Source organism: Coregonus clupeaformis, chromosome 13 (genome assembly GCF_020615455.1).
Source record: "Coregonus clupeaformis isolate EN_2021a chromosome 13, ASM2061545v1, whole genome shotgun sequence".
Lineage (NCBI taxonomy): Eukaryota > Metazoa > Chordata > Actinopteri > Salmoniformes > Salmonidae > Coregonus > Coregonus clupeaformis.
In genome coordinates, this window is record NC_059204.1 from 12,541,487 (window position 1) to 12,559,101 (window position 17,615).

Genomic DNA, 17,615 nt, shown 5'->3' on the forward strand with positions numbered 1-17,615 from the left:
ACTTTTCTATGTTTTGTAGTAAAAAAAGAAGAAAATAAGAGTTTCCAATAACATAATCAACCAATTAGTAGGCAATGCTTCTCATAATAGGGCTCCCGAGAGGCGCAGCGGTCTAAGGCACTGCATCTCAGTGCTAGCGGCGTCACTACAGACCCTGGTTCGATTCCAGGCTGTATCACAATCCGGCCGTGATTGGGAGTCCCATAGGTGGCGCACAATTGGCCCAGCGTTGTTCTGGTTTGGCTGGGGTAGGCCGTCATTGTAAATAAGAATTTGTTCTTAACTGACTTGCCTAGTTAAATAAAGGTTCCAAAAAAGTATAATAATTGGTTAAAATCACACGATGCACACCAATGATGTCAGTTGTAAATGAGAACTTGTTCTCAACTGGTTTACCTGATTAAATAAAGGTGAAATAAAAAATTAAAAAATGGAAATACATCTTCTGCTCTTTTTTACTACAGATCATAGAAAAGCGCAATTTTCTCATATGTTGATGTTGGGGTGGTGCTGGAGATGAATATGAAGATGAACATTTTAGAAATGTCCCTTTAAGAGTGACATACAAAAACGCCTTGAAGACTGATTAGTCTAGTCTATTTGAGATCGACAGCCACTGTGGAATCCATATGGGGAAAATAAGTTTCAATGCCTGAAGTAATAACACAAGATGAACCCCTAAAATGGGTGTCAATGCCAGCGAACACTGTTGGGGGGAGGGGACAATGGTGATCCTATAGTACCTAAAGAGGATAGATAATTTGAGGACTTGGCAAAGATATTGTTTTCATGATCTATTCATATGCAAAGGTAACATAAAAAGGAAATAGGAAGGTAAGAAGACGCCGTCACCCTCGTCTTGGCAACCACAATGATGTGAAGAGGATCTACACATTTAATCAAGAAAAAAAAAAAAGGTTATATAAGAGCAACAGAGAAAATAACTAGTGTAGGTGGTGGTCTTGACACAGAAATATACTGTACATAGTTCTGTGCTTTATCAGCAGAGGCATATAATGTGATATTATTCAATTCCATGTCAAAAAAGCTCAAAAAGTCAGAGCCACACTTTTATTGTGATGACTAAATGTAGAGTCCGACATTAGAAAATCCTTTGTAATCTTTGTGAACAAATAGTAGTGGGAAAAAAAGAAATTAATCTTCAATACCGTTCCAGACTTATGCCTCACTTTACAGCATGTCAAACAGCAATAGAGATAACAAAACCAAAAAACACAGGAAAAATATTAACAGTTCTCCACAAAGGACTAATTTACAAAACCACTGAGCCACATGAACGTCAGACACAGAGGGGTTTAAAAGCAAACTGGAAAAAAAAATCCTTGAGTAATCCACTTATTGCTTTCTGGATGAGAGAAAATAGGGATGTGTGGAGGGGGAGTCGATGCAGACTGGTCCCTCCTGAAGGATTCTGTTCCGTAGGACGGGACCAAAGCCGGGCCAGAATGGACCTCAATACCAGTGTCTATCAGCCCGAATGAACATGAAGGGTGACGACGGAATGTTGTGGGACGAGAGGGGATTGGGGGACAGTTGGGGTGGGGTGGGGGTGCTACTGGTCCGTTGGCATGTCTCTGTCTGTTTCTGCTTTAGAGGGTTGCCCTGGCGATGGGGTGTGGGGGGTCGAGACACGGGGCAATCCCATGTGCCATAGCCAGGTTCCCTGCAACAATTCCCTCCACTGCAGTGCCTGCCCCTGTCAGGCCTCCTGCTGTCACTCCCACTAGACCAGTAGGGAACCTGTTGATGAGGGGTTGAGTCAGAAGAATTAGAATAGCTTTCTAGGTTCATAGAACACAAGCCAGATTTAAATCAATACCTGGAGTTGTCTTTACTCTAACTTGTGTATTACCTACATGTGCTTACTGGCCCTCTTAACAGTTTTAATAAAGTCCTACCTGTAAGCAGCAGCTCCGTTGAGTTCTGAGTGCACGGCCCCATGGTCCATGCCAGGCCACTGGGGCGTTGCCATCAGATACTCCTTGTTCACACAGTTCTTCAGACTGTCAGGGATGCGGCCTGTCGGGAAAACCATCACAACAGTCAAGCTAACTGATCAAATGATCAATGACAACTCTTGATAAGGTTCTTTGGGATTGACTGCAAAACAGTTTACAAAATAACCTATGGGCTGTAATACAAACTATATATCACTAAATGGTAAAGGCTACTGTGCCAATTATCACATGGCTAGACGGTTGTTCACTCTGCGCTGAAATGGACACCTATCATTGTGCCCTAGTGTATTTGTGCCTATAAATATTCTGTCATACACAGAGGCTTGCATAACTGAATACCTGTGATGGCCCGGCGCACTTCCTAGCTGCCTCTCCCTCCGCCTCAAGGGACGCCTGCTCACTGTACCATGATGTGTGGGGGGTGCAAATCAGATTAGGAGCGTCCTTCAGTGGGCCCTGAGAGAAGCTGGAGAGATACAAACAGATTTAAGAGAGTGTGCAAGGTGGCGTTTATACAGAGAATCACAACTTTTAAAACAGTTATTGTTTTCAAGTCTTAAATGGCTGAGCTGGGAGGAAGCTGACCTGAAGGGCTCCGTCTCGTGTACGTCCAAGGCAGCACCCCGTATCCTGCCCTCTTTCAGTGCCTGGGACAGGGCCTTCTCATCCACCAGGCCCCCTCGCGCCGTGTTCACCAAAAATGCCCCCTGACGCATCTGCACAGATATCACAGTCAGAGGGAATGGGTTAGATATCGGACATCACAAAGCAAGCCATGCAGACAACGATAACCAAAACACATTACTGGGGAGAACGGAGATACAGTCAGAGGTTATGAGGGGGTGACTTGTTCATGGAGTTTGAGAGTGAAATCATTGATAATGGGGGGTGTTGTTGGTGGCACACACCTGTGTGTGTGTGTGAGTGTGAGAGTCTTATACCTGTTTAATGGTGAAGTCGTTGATGAGGTGATGGTTGTGCTCGTTGAGGCTGCAGTGCAGTGACACACAGTCAGAGTGGATCAGCAGGTCCTGCAGGGTGGCCATTCTCTGCAGGCCCAGAGAGCGCTCCACTCCGTCTGGCAGGTAGGGGTCGTAGAAGATCACACTGAAGCCAAAGGCCTTGGCCCGCAGCGCTACAGCCTGGCCCACTCGCCCTGTGGAACAAACACAGACACTGTATGCTCAGACTGGAGGATGTAATAGCTGTGAGAGGAACCGCTCACTAACTCTGAGAAAACTAAAATGATTTGCTTGAAATATACATTGAAATGACCTGTGACGACACCCATTATAGTTACTATTAAAAAAATATACTCAGCAACAGGATAACTTCAATTAACATACACTGAGTATATAAAACATTAGGAACACCTTCCTAATATTGAGTTGCACCCCCTTTTGCCCTCAGAACACCCTCAATTCATCGGGACTTGGACCCATAAGGTGTTGAAAGCGTTCCACAGGGATGCTGGCCCATGTTGACTCCAATGCTTCCCACAGTTGTGTCAAGATGTTCTTTGGGTGGTGGACCATTCTTGATACACACGAGAAACTGTTGAGCGTGAAAAATCCAGCAGCATTGCAGTTCTTGAAATAAACCGGTGCGCCTGGCACCTACTACCATACCGTTTTCAAAGGCACTTAAATATTTTGTCTTGCCCATTCACCCTCTGAATGGCACACATACACAATCCATGTCTCAATTGTCTCAAGGCTTAAAAATCCTTCTTTATAATAATAAATAATATGCCATTTATCAGACGCTTTTATCCAGAGCGATTTACAGTCAAGTGTGCATAAACTTTTACGTATGGGTGGTCCCGGGGATCGAACCCACTACCCTGGCGTTACAAGCGCCGTGCTCTACCAATTGAGCTACAGAGGACCACCCATACGTAAACCTGTCTTCTCCCCTTCATCTACACTGATTGAAGTGGATTTAACAAGTGACATCAATAAGGGATCATAGCTTTCACCTGGATTCACCTGGTCAGTCTATGTCATGGAAAGAGCAGGTGTCCTTAATGTTTTGTATACTCAGTGTATAATGTCCTTTGTGACTGCACTTGCGGAGAGCCCTTGCTAAGACAAGATCCATTTCCCTCCTCACCCAGGCCGATGATGCCCAGCGTCTCTCCCCGGATGCGGGCAGCTCCACTGGCCACCTCCTGATCTGCTCCACGCTGGAAGCCCTGGTGCCCTCTCTCATAGCCTGGTGCATCCAGGTGACGCGGCGGTACAGGTTCAGGATCAGACACATGGACGTGTCCGCCGTCTCTTCCACTGATGTAGCAGGCACATTACACACAGCTATACCTGAGGACGACAGAGCACAAAGGAGACAGCGGTTAGTTATCACACATTTAAGGTGGATGGATGGATGGATGGATGGATGGATGGATGGATGGATGGATTTGTACCATGCTTGTCACTTATGAACATTTTTGAACATCTTGGCATGGTTCTGTTATAATCTCCACCCGGCACAGCCAGAAGAGGACTGGCCACCCCTCATAGCCTGGTTCCTCTCTAGGTTTCTTCCTAGGTTTTGCCTTTCTAGGGAGTTTTTCCTAGCCACCGTGCTTCTACACCTGCATTACTAGCTGTTTGGGGTTTTAGGCTGGGTTTCTGTACAGCATTTCAGAGATATTAGCTGATGTAAGAAGGGCATATATAAAATAAAATTGATGGATGGATGGATGGATGGATGGATGGATGGATGGATGGATGGATGGATGGATGGATGGATGGATGGATGGATGGATGGGTGGGTGGATGGAGGGTGGGTGGTGGGTGGATGGATGGATGGGTGGATGGATGGGTGGGTGGGTGGGTGGGTGGGTGGACAGATGGGTGGACAGATGGATGGATGGGTGGATGGGTGGGTGGGTGGACAGATGGATGGATGGATGTAGTAGGTAAGACTTGAGGGTAGGAGAAAGAGAGAGGTGAAGCAAAGTAATGACCCAGTAGCCAACCTAGTTCAGCCGCAGCCTTGATGTCCACGTTGTCAAAGCCACTGCCGATTCGCACGATGATCCGCAGTCCCCTGAACTTGTCCAGGTCAGTCCGCGACAGGGTGATGGTGTGGTACATCAGGGCACCCACTGCCTCATTCAGCACCTGAAGCACCAGGGAGAGAATGGACGAGTGGCAGGGGCTAATAATATCACGATCACGATATTATCGCGATACTTTGGTGCCGATACGATATGTATTGCGATTCTATACGTATTGTGATTCGATACTGTGATTTTTATTGCGATTCGATGTTCCAAACATATTGCTCACCATATGTCTGCTGCAGAGGGACAAGAGAGAGCCATGAGAAAACAAGTTTTGATCAGTCATGGAAATAAGTGCTGAAAACAAATTGGCTCCCTATTTAAAAAGAAGATGGAGAACTAGCTATGAAGGAAAAATACTGGAGTATTGGTGCATGTACAGCCAACTAGCGCAAAATAATATTGCGATATTGTCAGAACGATACAATATATCGTCAAAAACAATATCCCGATCACTGGTGAGTGTTCAGAAAAGGCTATTCAATCGGTATCCTTATTCTACCATTGCACTAAAAGAGCAGAGACTTTCCCTAACTCTATTGCGTTGGAAATAAACCCCACCACAAAAATAGCAGACACGTTCACGAAGAATCCATTTCCCTCCCTAAAAAGTGCAGACAGATACTTAAGAGGAGAACCAGATACTTTGAGGTTGGTTACCTTCTCATGGATCTCCTGGGTGGACTGGGCGTCACAAAAGGCCACTGTGGCCACATCCTTCAGGACAGGCATCTCCACAGTGCAGTCGCGACCATCCAACAGTGCCACAAGGGGGCGCGGGTGCATCGGGCCATTCAGAATCGGGGGTCGAATGCCTATACAAAGACAACAAATCAACATAAAATGGTCAAGGCTTTATCCAGGGAGTATCACCTGTGTCTTCTTTCTAAAGGGTCAATCAGATAGGCCTATGTGATCATGTAGATGGTCTAACTGTCAACCATTTCCATTTATATCAAACTTCCATTATGAACATTTTAAAAAGACGGAGAGTCCCAAAATAGAGAACACCACCGTGTTCGTGAGAGTCTTATCTTTCCATAGAGGGATCATAATAGCTTGTATGCCAAACCGTTCGGACACTACACACGATTTTGTGAGAAGAGCGATTTTGGGAACACCTCATGGTCTGACACACACCGCTCTAGCTCTGTCATCTTCCATCGCAGATGCGGAAGTGCGACGTAGGCGCAATTACATTTATGGATTTTAAATGGGGATTTTATTATTATGCTAATTAGATTTCCGCAGGAGCGCAGACGTCGACCTTAGGGGGTTAGCCTACTTCACACTCGCCAGCTTGTAGTCCTAAAAAACAGAAATGAGTTACCTCTGGTTTGTTCAGCCATTCCTATGGAGGAAATGGATGGGGAAAATTGGGTTTTGGGATAAATACCGAAAATAAGGTCTGAGGTTCACACAGGCTTAGGAGATCTCATACATTTTGTTCTATGAGATAATATCAATCAGTTAGCATGACCTTTATGAATTTTGAAGCCTTTATGTGCTTGTTTTGATTACATAAATGCGTCAAAATTCACTAAAATATTTTCATAAAAACAAAAACGTATAAGATCTCCTAAGCCTGTTTACCACAGACCTTATTTTTCTGTGTTTATCCAAAAACCAGACCAAAAAAAAACATAACTTAAGCCTATTAATTTGCCCATAGGCTTTGGCCAACGAGACAACTCCATAGCGTGAGTTAGTGCGTACAAAAAGACGCCATTACTATTGATGTCCGAGGAGGGGGAAAAAAGTGTGTTGTTTTCAGTAACTTCTTCGTTGTTGTAATATCCCAAACGGACGCGCCAGTTTCACCATTAAGGATTCCAGCTTCATTCTCAAATACAGACAAGGCAGTCCTCTAACCCCCACAGCAGGGCAGACTCCTCCAGCAGGGCAGACTCCTCCAACCCCCACAACAGGGCAGACTCCTGCAGCAGGGCAGACTCCTCCAACCCCCACAACAGGGCAGACTCCTCCAGCAGGGCAGACTCCTCCAACCCCCACAACAGGGCAGACTCCTGCAGCAGGGCAGACTCCTCCAACCCCCAAAACAGGGCAGACTCCTGCAGCAGGGCAGACTCCTCCAACCCCCACAACAGGGCAGACTCCTCCAGCAGGGCAGACTCCTCCAACCCCTACAACAGGGCAGACTCCTGCAGCAGGGCAGACTCCTCCAGCCCCCACAACAGGGCAGACTCCTGCAGCAGGGCAGACTCCTCCAACCCCCACAACAAGGTAGACTCCTGCAGCAGGGCAGACTCCTCCAACCCCCACAACAGGGCAGACTCCTGCAGCAGGGCAGACTCCTCCAACCCCCACAACAGGGCAGACTCCTCCAGCAGGGAAGACTCCTCCAACCCCCACAACAAGGTAGACTCCTCCAGCAGATGAGCAGAAGGGTGGGGTTGGGGGCACAGGCTTCTTTTCAGTTATTATATTATTATTTCCCTGGAGGCAGAGACCCCTGCCCTTCTGCAACAATAGACAGCCTGCCCTATCGGCACAAAGCACACATATCTCATAAACAAACAAATTAGAGAGAAACCTAAATTAGCAAAGATAGATACAGTGGGGGGAAAAAGTATTTAGTCAGCCACCAATTGTGCAAGTTCTCCCACTTAAAAAGATGAGAGAGGCCTGTAATTTTCATCAAAGGTACACGTCAACCATGACAGACAGAATGAGAAAAAAATATCCAGAAAATCACATTGTAGGATTTTTAATGAATTTATTTGCAAATTATGGTGGAAAATAAGTATTTGGTCACCTACAAACAAGCAATATTTCTGGCTCTCACAGACCTGTAACAACTTCTTTAAGAGGCTCCTCTGTCCTCCACTCGTTACCTGTATTACTGGCACCTGTTTGAACTTGTTATCAGTATAAAAGACACCTGTCCACAACCTCAAACAGTCACACTCCAAACTCCACTATGGCCAAGACCAAAGAGCTGTCAAAGGACACCAGAAACAAAATTGTAGACCTGCACCAGGCTGGGAAGACAATCTGCAATAGGTAAGCAGCTTGGTTTGAAGAAATCAACTGTGGGAGCAATTTTTAGGAAATGGAAGACATACAAGACAACTGATAATCTCCCTCGATCTGGGGCTCCACGCAAGATCTCACCCCGTGGGGTCAAAATGATCACAAGAACGGTGAGCAAAAATCCCAGAACCACACGGGGGGACCTAGTGAATGACCTGCAGAGCTGGGACCAAAGTAACAAAGCCTACCATCAGTAACACACTACGCCGCCAGGGACTCAAATCCTGCAGTGCGAGACGTGTCCCCCTGCTTAAGCCAGTACATGTCCAGGCCCGTCTGAAGTTTGCTAGAGTGCATTTGGATGATCCAGAAGAGGATTGGGAGAATGTCATATGGTCAGATGAAACCAAAATATAACTTTTGGTAAAAACTCAACTCGTCGTGTTTGGAGGACAAAGAATGCTGAGTTGCATCCAAAGATCACCATACCTACTGTGAAGCATGGGGGTGGAAACATCATGCTTTGGGGCTGTTTTTCTGCAAAGGGACCAGGACGACTGATCCGTGTAAAGGAAAGAATGAATGGGGCCATGTATCGTGAGATTTTGAGTGAAAACCTCCTTCCATCAGCAAGGGCATTGAAGATGAAACGTGGCTGGGTCTTTCAGCATGACAATGATCCCAAACACACCACCCGGGCAACGAAGGAGTGGCTTCGTAAGAAGCATTTCAAGGTCCTGGAGTGGCCTAGCCAGTCTCCAGATCTCAACCCCATAGAAAATCTTTGGAGGGGAGTTGAAAGTCTGTGTTGCCCAGCGACAGCCCCAAAACATCACTGCTCTAGAGGAGATCTGCATGGAGGAATGGGCCAAAATACCAGCAACAGTGTGTGAAAACCTTGTGAAGACTTACAGAAAACGTTTGACCTGTGTCATTGCCAACAAAGGGTATATAACAAAGTATTGAGAAACTTTTGTTATTGACCAAATACTTATTTTCCACCATAATTTGCAAATAAATTCATTAAAAATCCTACAATGTGATTTTCTTGATTTTTTTTCTCATTTTGTCTGTCATAGTTGACATGTACCTATGCTGAATATTACAGGCCTCTCTCATCTTTTTAATTGGGAGAACTTGCGCAATTGGTAGCTGACTAAATACTTTTTTTCCCCACTGTATGGCTCATAGCTGGGAGATACTGCACTGACAACTGTTAATTAATTATGTACGTGATATTGATACAGCGCCTTCAGAAAGTATTCACACCCGTTGTTACAGCCTGAATTTAAAATAGATTACATTGAGATTGTGTCACTGGTCTACACACAATACCCCATAATGTCAACGTGGAATTATGTTTTTAGATTTTTTTTAAACAAATGAATTAAAAAATGAAAAGCTGAAATAAGTATTCAACCCCTTTGTTATGGCAAGCCTAAATAAGTTCTGGAATAAAATTTGCTTAACAAGTCACAACTTGCATAGACTCACTCTGTGTGCAATAATAGTGTTTAACAAGATTTTTGAATGACTACCTCATCTCTGTACCCCACACACACACACACAATTATTTGTAAGGTCCCTCAGTCGAGCAGTGAATTTCAAAAATAGATTCAACCACAAAGACCAGGGAGGTTTTACAATGCCTCGCAAAGAAGGGCACCTATTCGTAGATGGGTAAAAGAAAAAGCTGATATTAAATATCCCTTTGAGCATGGTGAAGTTATTAATTACACTTTGGATGGTGTATCAATACATCCAGTCACTACAAAAAGGCACAGGCGTTCTAACTCAGTTGCCGGAAAGGAAAGAACCCCATCAGGGATTTCACCATGCGGCCAATGGTGACTTTAAAACAGTTAGAGTTTAATGGCTGTGATAGGAGAAAACTGAGGATGGATCAACAACATTGTACACAATACTAACCTACATGACAGAGTGAAAAGAAGGAAGCCTGTACAGAATAAAAATATTCCAAAACAAGAATCCTGTTTGCAATAAGGCATTAAAGTAAAACTGAAAAAAATGTGGCAAAGAAATTAACTTTGTCATGAATACAAAGTGTTATGTTTGGGGCAAATCCAACACATCACTGAGTATCACTTTTCATATTTTCAAGCATCATGTTATGGGTATGCTTGTCATTGGCAAGGACTAGGGATTTTTTTTAGGATAAAACAGAAACTGAACAGAGCTAAGCATAGGCAAATCCTAGTAGTGTTGCAGGATATACCAGTACCACGGTTATATCACGCTACCAAAAACGTCAAGATATTTATATCAACATTTTAGAATACCGTAGTACAGTTTCATATGATACTACCTAATTGTTCAGCCCAACCAATCTAAAGAACCTGATGGTGCCAGTTATAAAATGTTTATAAAGTCAGTTTATTAATGCAGTCGAATTTAAGCAAAAGGCACTAGTCTCTTGTATGCGCAGGTCCAATAATATCCACTTCATTTTGATGCCCATATTTACATTTACATTTACGTCAATTAGCAGACGCTCTTATCCAGAGCGACTTACAAATTGGTGCATTCACCTTATAGCCAGTGGGATAACCACTTTACAATGTTTTTTGTTTTTTTTGGGAGGGGGAATGTGGGTTGGGGTAAGGGGGGTAGAAGGATTACTTTATCCTATCCCAGGTATTCCTTAAAGAGGTGGGGTTTCAAATGTCTCCGGAAGGTGGTGAGTGACTCGCTGTCCTGGCGTCGTGAGGTAGCTTGTTCCACCATTGGGGTGCCAGAGCAGCGAACAGTTTTGACTGGGCTGAGCGGGAACTATGCTTCCGCAGAGGTAGGGGAGCCAGCAGGCCAGAGGTGGATGAACGCAATGCCCTCGTTTGGGTGTAGGGACTGATCAGAGCCTGAAGGTACGGAGGTGCCGTTTCCCCTCACAGCTCCGTAGGCAAGCACCATGGTCTTGTAGCAGATGCGAGCTTCAACTGGAAGCCAGTGGAGTGTGCGGAGGAGCGGGGTGACGTGAGAGAACTTGGGAAGGTTGAACACCAGACAGGCTGCAGCATTCTGGATGAGTTGTAGGGGTTTAATGACACAGGCAGGGAGCCCAGCCAAGTGTGGCAGCTGTAATCAGCCAGCTGCATCCCCTACCAGCCCTCACCTGCAGCCCTCCGTCCACTCTTCATGCGCATCTATTCCTTGCATCAGTTTTTTATATATATATAAAAGATTGCAGTTTTGAAACTGCAGTAAAAGTGCAGTAACTGCAATCAACTGTGGTATTTTGGACACAGTAATTACAGAATAATAAGTTATACTGCACTCTAACTGCAGTCTTTTTCCATAAGGGGAGAGAGCAATGTTGATACATTGTATCATTTCAGAGCACAGCCCAGTCTGAGTAGACTTTGCAAGTTCAAATCAAATCAAAATGTTATTTGTCACATGCGCCGAATACAACAGTGAAAATGCTTACTTACAAGCCCTTAACCAACAATGCAGTTTTAAGAAAGAATACACACACACACATACACACATATATATACACACACACATACGTATAAACAAAAAAAAATATTATAATAAAATAAATATACATATCTCAAGAAAATACAATATCACTGTCATGCAGCCTCCGAGTGTCAGAGGGAAACTGGAGCGCCGTTCACGACAGGCATGCAGCAGCTTCTCTCTAGCCTAAACGGTGAAGACAATATGACTCATATTACCGGATGCCTTTTGTTCTTTCTATAGGGATTCACGCGCATTTTATATAATTTCATAAACCATGTCAAGGGCCGTTTTAAACTAATCCCGGGTCGCTAATTATTGGTTTGATAACAAACAACGTTGTTCAGTCATGTTACCTAGCTAGCTAACAACCTGCTAACTGGACAGTAGGTTTAGGCTCATTTGATTGGCCCAGAAAGAAAGGATAGCGGTATCCTACTCATATATGCTTAAACCTGTCAGGTGGGGAACCCATTTTCTTTTTGCAATAACTTCTCGCGACCAAAGATTTTACTCAATTACAGTTCATAAAAGGACATCAGTCAATTGAAATACATTTATTAGGCCCTAATCTATAGATTTCACATGACTGGGCAGGGGCCCACCCACTTGGGAACCAAGCCCACCCACTGGGGAGCCAGGTCCAGCCAATCAGAATGAGTTTTTTCCCCACAAAGGGTTTTTATTACAGACAAAAATACTCCTCAGCACGCCTCCCTCCCCAGACGATCCCGCAGGTGAAGAAGCTGGATGTGGAGTTCCTGGGCTGGCGTGGTTACACGCGGTTTTGAGGCCGGTTGGATGTACTGCCAAATTCTCTAAAACAACGATGGAGGCGGCTTATGGTAGAGAAATGAACATTCAATTATCTGGCAACAGCTCTGGTGGACATTCCTGCAGTCAGCATGCCAACTGCACGCTCCCTCAAAACTTGAGACATCTGTGGCATTGTGTAGTGTGACAAAACTGCACATTTTAGAGTGGCCTTTATTGTCCCCCAGCACAAGGTGCACCTGTGTAATGATCATGCTGTTTAATCAGCTTCTTGATATGCCATGCCTGTCAGGGTGGATGGATTATCTTGGCAAAGGAGAAATGCTCACTAACAGGGATGTAAACAATTTGTGCACAAAATTTGAGATAAATAAGCTTTTTGTGCGTATGGAAATACTTAATAATGTGTTGTATTGACATTGACACCAACAATGTTAATTGGGCAACAGTGAATGGACAGTAGCCCAACCGGACAATACAGAGTGTAGCAAGTGTATCACTAAAGCGAGAGTGTGTCACATGACCCTCACAAAATTAAAAGGCACACAAGGAGCCTTATGTGGACCTAAGATTTCTTCAGAGCTAAGGATAATCATAGAGCAGCCTAGAGACATTGATGGCACTTAAAAGAGATGAACATGAGAATGCGATCCTCAAAGCAACAGCACTGCACACACAGACCACACCACTCATTGTGACTGTCAATTGCTCCCTTTGCTTAATATGTAGTACCGCTTAGTGTTCTGTTGCCCAAAAGATTCCTTCATTACTCCTCAAAGACAACATATAGACAAAGAAATTGCTTTTGGCTCATTCTAATCGGATCCAGATCATAACACATAGCAGTAATGAACAGCTAGCCTGACATCTTCACATGGGATTGGAGCAGAATTTAAACACGCTGCATAGCAAAAGCAGAGTGTTCAACAAACCCACAAAAAAATGACCTATTTCTTTCTGGACAAAAAGACGAAGGCATGAATACAAATTAACCTACGGGAGGCCAAAAAAGGCACACTCGACAGGGAAAGAGAGAGGAGCTGGCAACACACATGCGCCATATGGTCTGGCAGAGTGTGTGACCATGTGACTGTGTGTGTGTGGAAAGCCTGGTCTGACCAGCAGCAGGGCCATGCACACAATGCTATTCATTCAGCGCTCATTCATTCTCCCCTGTCCGCCCGCCACTCTGTGGGTGTAAGTAAGCGAGCTCGCAGGGAGGGGTGGGGGGTGGGCGATAATGCTGCAGTACCCCACCCTGCCCCCTGCCACACATGCTCCAGAGCACTCTCACACACACACACACACACACAATACTATAAAAGACCAAGGACAAAAATGCACCGGGATGACAAATCCCCTTTATATCATGCAAAACCAAATAGCAGATTTGTACTATCCATCTACCCCCCCCGCCTCCTCCTCCTTCCTTCCTTCCTTCCCTCCCTCTATCATTCTCTAGGAAAACAAACGAAAAAGACATTCATCCTCCTAACCTTGCATGCTGCAGTTGACCAGCCTTTCTTCCTCTCCTTCTCCACTTACAGTTACTGTCAGAATGCTTTCGCTTGGCACAATCCCAGGCAAACAGTCTCCTCCTTCAACCTACCCCCTGCTCCAATCAGAGGGAGGAACAATTCAGCTATAGCCAACCAAAACTAAGCTTTTTAGCATTGAGAGGCTAGGTTGGGTAGTGTGCAGTGGAGGCAATTTCCATGTTGTTTTTTAAAGAGACAAATGCGAGCCATCGGCTCAGTGTGGTACATTTCTCGCTGGAAAAATAATTAAAGGGAATTGATTATGGCCAGTCTATTCAAATAAAATCTTGTTAGAAGATCAAATTCAGCACACCTGTACTAATTCACTAATCTAACAAATTAATGAAACTGTAAAATGATCAAAAGGCCACGACATGCAACATTGATTTGACTGGTCAACAGTAGCTAAGGGACTGTCTAGGCTGCTACTTGATACTAGATTCATATTAAAATTGTACATAAAATGCAAAAAGCTATTGTGGAAAAAATAACCATTTTAAAACATAGCCAATACAAACCCTGGATTTTTTTTTTTTAATGTAAAATATATTAAACACGAGTACAGGATTACAATCATCCCTGTCAACTAAAAATCCTACTATCAAAAAAATATTCAGTGGATATTATTCAGGTGGATGCTCATTATGGAAGACGAGGCAAATGACAAATACAAACAATAGTGGGACCTCTGCAGCAAACCCAGCAGTCACCTGCACCACTGTAATAGAGACTGTCTCACTGCCACAGCAGACCTGGGGTTCTAACACTCGTCACAACGAAACAAATGCATGCATCATCGATACCAGTACAGTATTTCAATCTCAGCAAGGTGACGTCGCTGCGCAATGCTAGTTTCGCCATCCATCACACATTTGCAGTCAAATCAATGTCAGGAAGAGCTAAATCACTGCCAGGAAGAGCTGAATGGCCATTCACATTGATATCACAACCAGTTCCGCAATTATAAACCGAGAGTTCAATTAAGTCAAATGGGAAAATTCTAAAAATCCACAGCCACTCTCTGCCAGTTCTTTACCTGCCAGCATCCTTTGGGCACTGGACGAAAAACCGAGCAAATTGTAATTATTTTAGTATATCTAGGTAACTCAAATGACTTTAAGCGTATAGATGTGCAACTGGAACGAATGTGCCTTTCAAAAATCACATTCCTGCCAGTTCCACCACCGAAAGCAGAGAGCGCTGTTCAGTTACATGGTAATATATATATTTTTTAATGCCCATTTGCACTCTACCTGTCCAGCGGCGAGAGAACACTGGCACGAACGGTTAGCGATGGAAATAAACACGATTGTGTTAATACGGCAGTATTTTGACTGCATATGTGAGCGCCCTTAAGTGACTGGTGTATCAGCAGCAACTCTGTAGGTAGCACATTAACCGTAGAAATACCTACATTATAGAAATGTAATACATTATTATTAGTATTATTATTATGAAGGGGTGGAGAAACAAGGTTTGACAGTGGCATGAGCCAAAGTCATGCCAACAGTGCAAGTGAGGGGTTCATCAGTGTGTGTGAGCGACTGTCCTAGAAGCGTGTGTGACGTAAGGAAAACAGTGCAATGCACTGCATACAAATATACAAGATTTACATTTAAGTCATTTAGCAGACGCTCTTATCCATAGCGACTTACAGTTAGTGAGTGCATACATTTTCATACTGGCCCCCCGTGGGAAACGAACCCACAACGCCATGCTCTACCAACTGAGCTACACGGGGTTATATAGCAGATATAGCCTCCTGTTTGTTATCAATGTAATCTAAACTGCCAGTAATAACGTGACAAGGGCAACATGAAGTAGTGCCACAGGCACCCTCCCTCTTTCTTTCGCCGTTTATGGAATTAGATCTGTTATTGACTCCCGTTATTTGACAACCCTTCCCTTCACAGATTAGACAGGAGTATAACACTTTGAAGTGTTATTGTCACATACACTGGATAATTGCAATGAAATGTGTTGTTTTACAGGGTCAGCCATAATAGTACCACGGACAGAAGGGAATTAGTTATAAATATCTTTGGTCGTACGGCGCTATATGGCACTGTTTGCCATAATGAAGTCAATCACAACTGCATGCTGTCCATCACCTATGCATGTCTACGGTCCATCGGGCCAATGTGTGTCATTTCCCATTCTACATTGGAGAAAATATAAAATGTTCAAGAATCCTTAGATAGCCAGCTGTTAGCTACAAAAGTTTGTACACGTGCATTGTCAGTCCCTAACATGATAACTGGGGAAAAGTATGTTAATACTGACCTTCACAAATGCGGTCCAGCCTCTGTCGCTTGACTTTATGCTTATCCATGAGAGCCATTGGCGTTCTTCACCCCAGCCAAAGCACAAACAAATCAGACCAACGCTGAGCCACACAAGGCAAATGTCGGAGTCAAACACCTCCCAGGGAACAATGATATGCACCGGTGAAAACCTGTAAATAAATTGAACAGTGTTTTAATATATACATGACAGGCTTAGCTACTAACGTTACCTAGCACCATGCCTAAAGGTGTAGCCACACGACTAGTCGTATGGATAATAAAGTTGTTGACTTATATTTTTTTTAGTTAGCCATTTTCGCTAACGCTAGCTAGCATCACTTTGACTGGCTAATACTGATGGCCAGAGCCAATACTGTAGCTAGCGCCACTGCCGATTAGAGAGCTAGCTAGCTAACGTTCTTTTCCTAACTTTCACACGGCACTAGTTTCTTAGTTAACAAATAAAAAACAATTAATTTGAAGCTCCAGTTTATAGCTAGCTAGCTAAATACCCACGCAATTTACAAAGTAGTTAGCTAGCTGGCTAAATGTTGCTAGTTAGCTAAAAAAAAAAAAAGTAACTAGCCTACTAATTCAAAGTCGGTAGCCAAGATTCGTGTGGCTAACATGGCTAGCTAGTTAGCTTAGCTAACATCACGCAAACGTGATACAGATTTGCACGAAAAGAGGCCTGTTTCACAAAGCTAACACAACTAGCTAGTTACTACTACTAGCTAGCGCCACTGATGGTAAATTATAGGCACATCAACACACACGTTTAGGCGGCGTAAAACTATTTTTGCTTCTAGAGAATAATACCAAGAAGACGACCACGGAGCAGTAACGTTAGCTGTTGGATCAGATCAGACCACTACTAGGTAGCTAGCTTAGGTTATTGGTTCATTACCAAGTACTGCAGGTTCTGTTAATCTTGGTCTTGTGGGGGTCAATATGAGTTGACGTCTTCCCACTTATCGGATCGTCATGAATCCAAACAGTTTGTTCAGAGGAGTCAGGTGACGGACGAGTCGGTGTCACAGAATAATGAGAAGTCTTGATAAACCGCTGTTAGTGGAGTGTGGCGCCTTCACGTAACACAGGGGGTATTGCAGACCAGGCTGCACACTGACCATCCGACCCCCTGATTGCTCAGGGACCACATTTGAGCTTGATGAGGTTTCTTTCCAGATGACAAAGGTCATAATGTATTCTTAACCACAGGTAGGCTGCCCAATAATAATCTATACAGTGCCAGTGATCTGAGTGGAGGACAATCCCATGACAATGCCGAATGGATAGTGCTAAAGTATTATGCATTTTAGTATTTAAGCAGACGCTCTTATCCAGAGCGATTTACAGCTCAGATTTTTTCACCTAGTCGGCTGGGGAATTCGAACCAGCGACCTTTCAGTTACTAGCCCAACGCTCTTAACCGCTTAACTACCTGCCTGCCTATCCCCCCATCCTGTGCTAGTTGGGGATGAGGCGCATACTGACA

The 17,615-nt window shown here is 44.1% G+C and overlaps 1 pseudogene; it reads right to left on the reverse strand.

Annotated features, from left to right (window-relative positions):
* Nucleotides 1–1,573: 1,573 nt before the first annotated feature.
* LOC123480946 lies at nucleotides 1,574–17,007 on the reverse strand (annotated as a pseudogene).
* Between the last annotated feature and the right edge of the window lie 608 nt (nucleotides 17,008–17,615).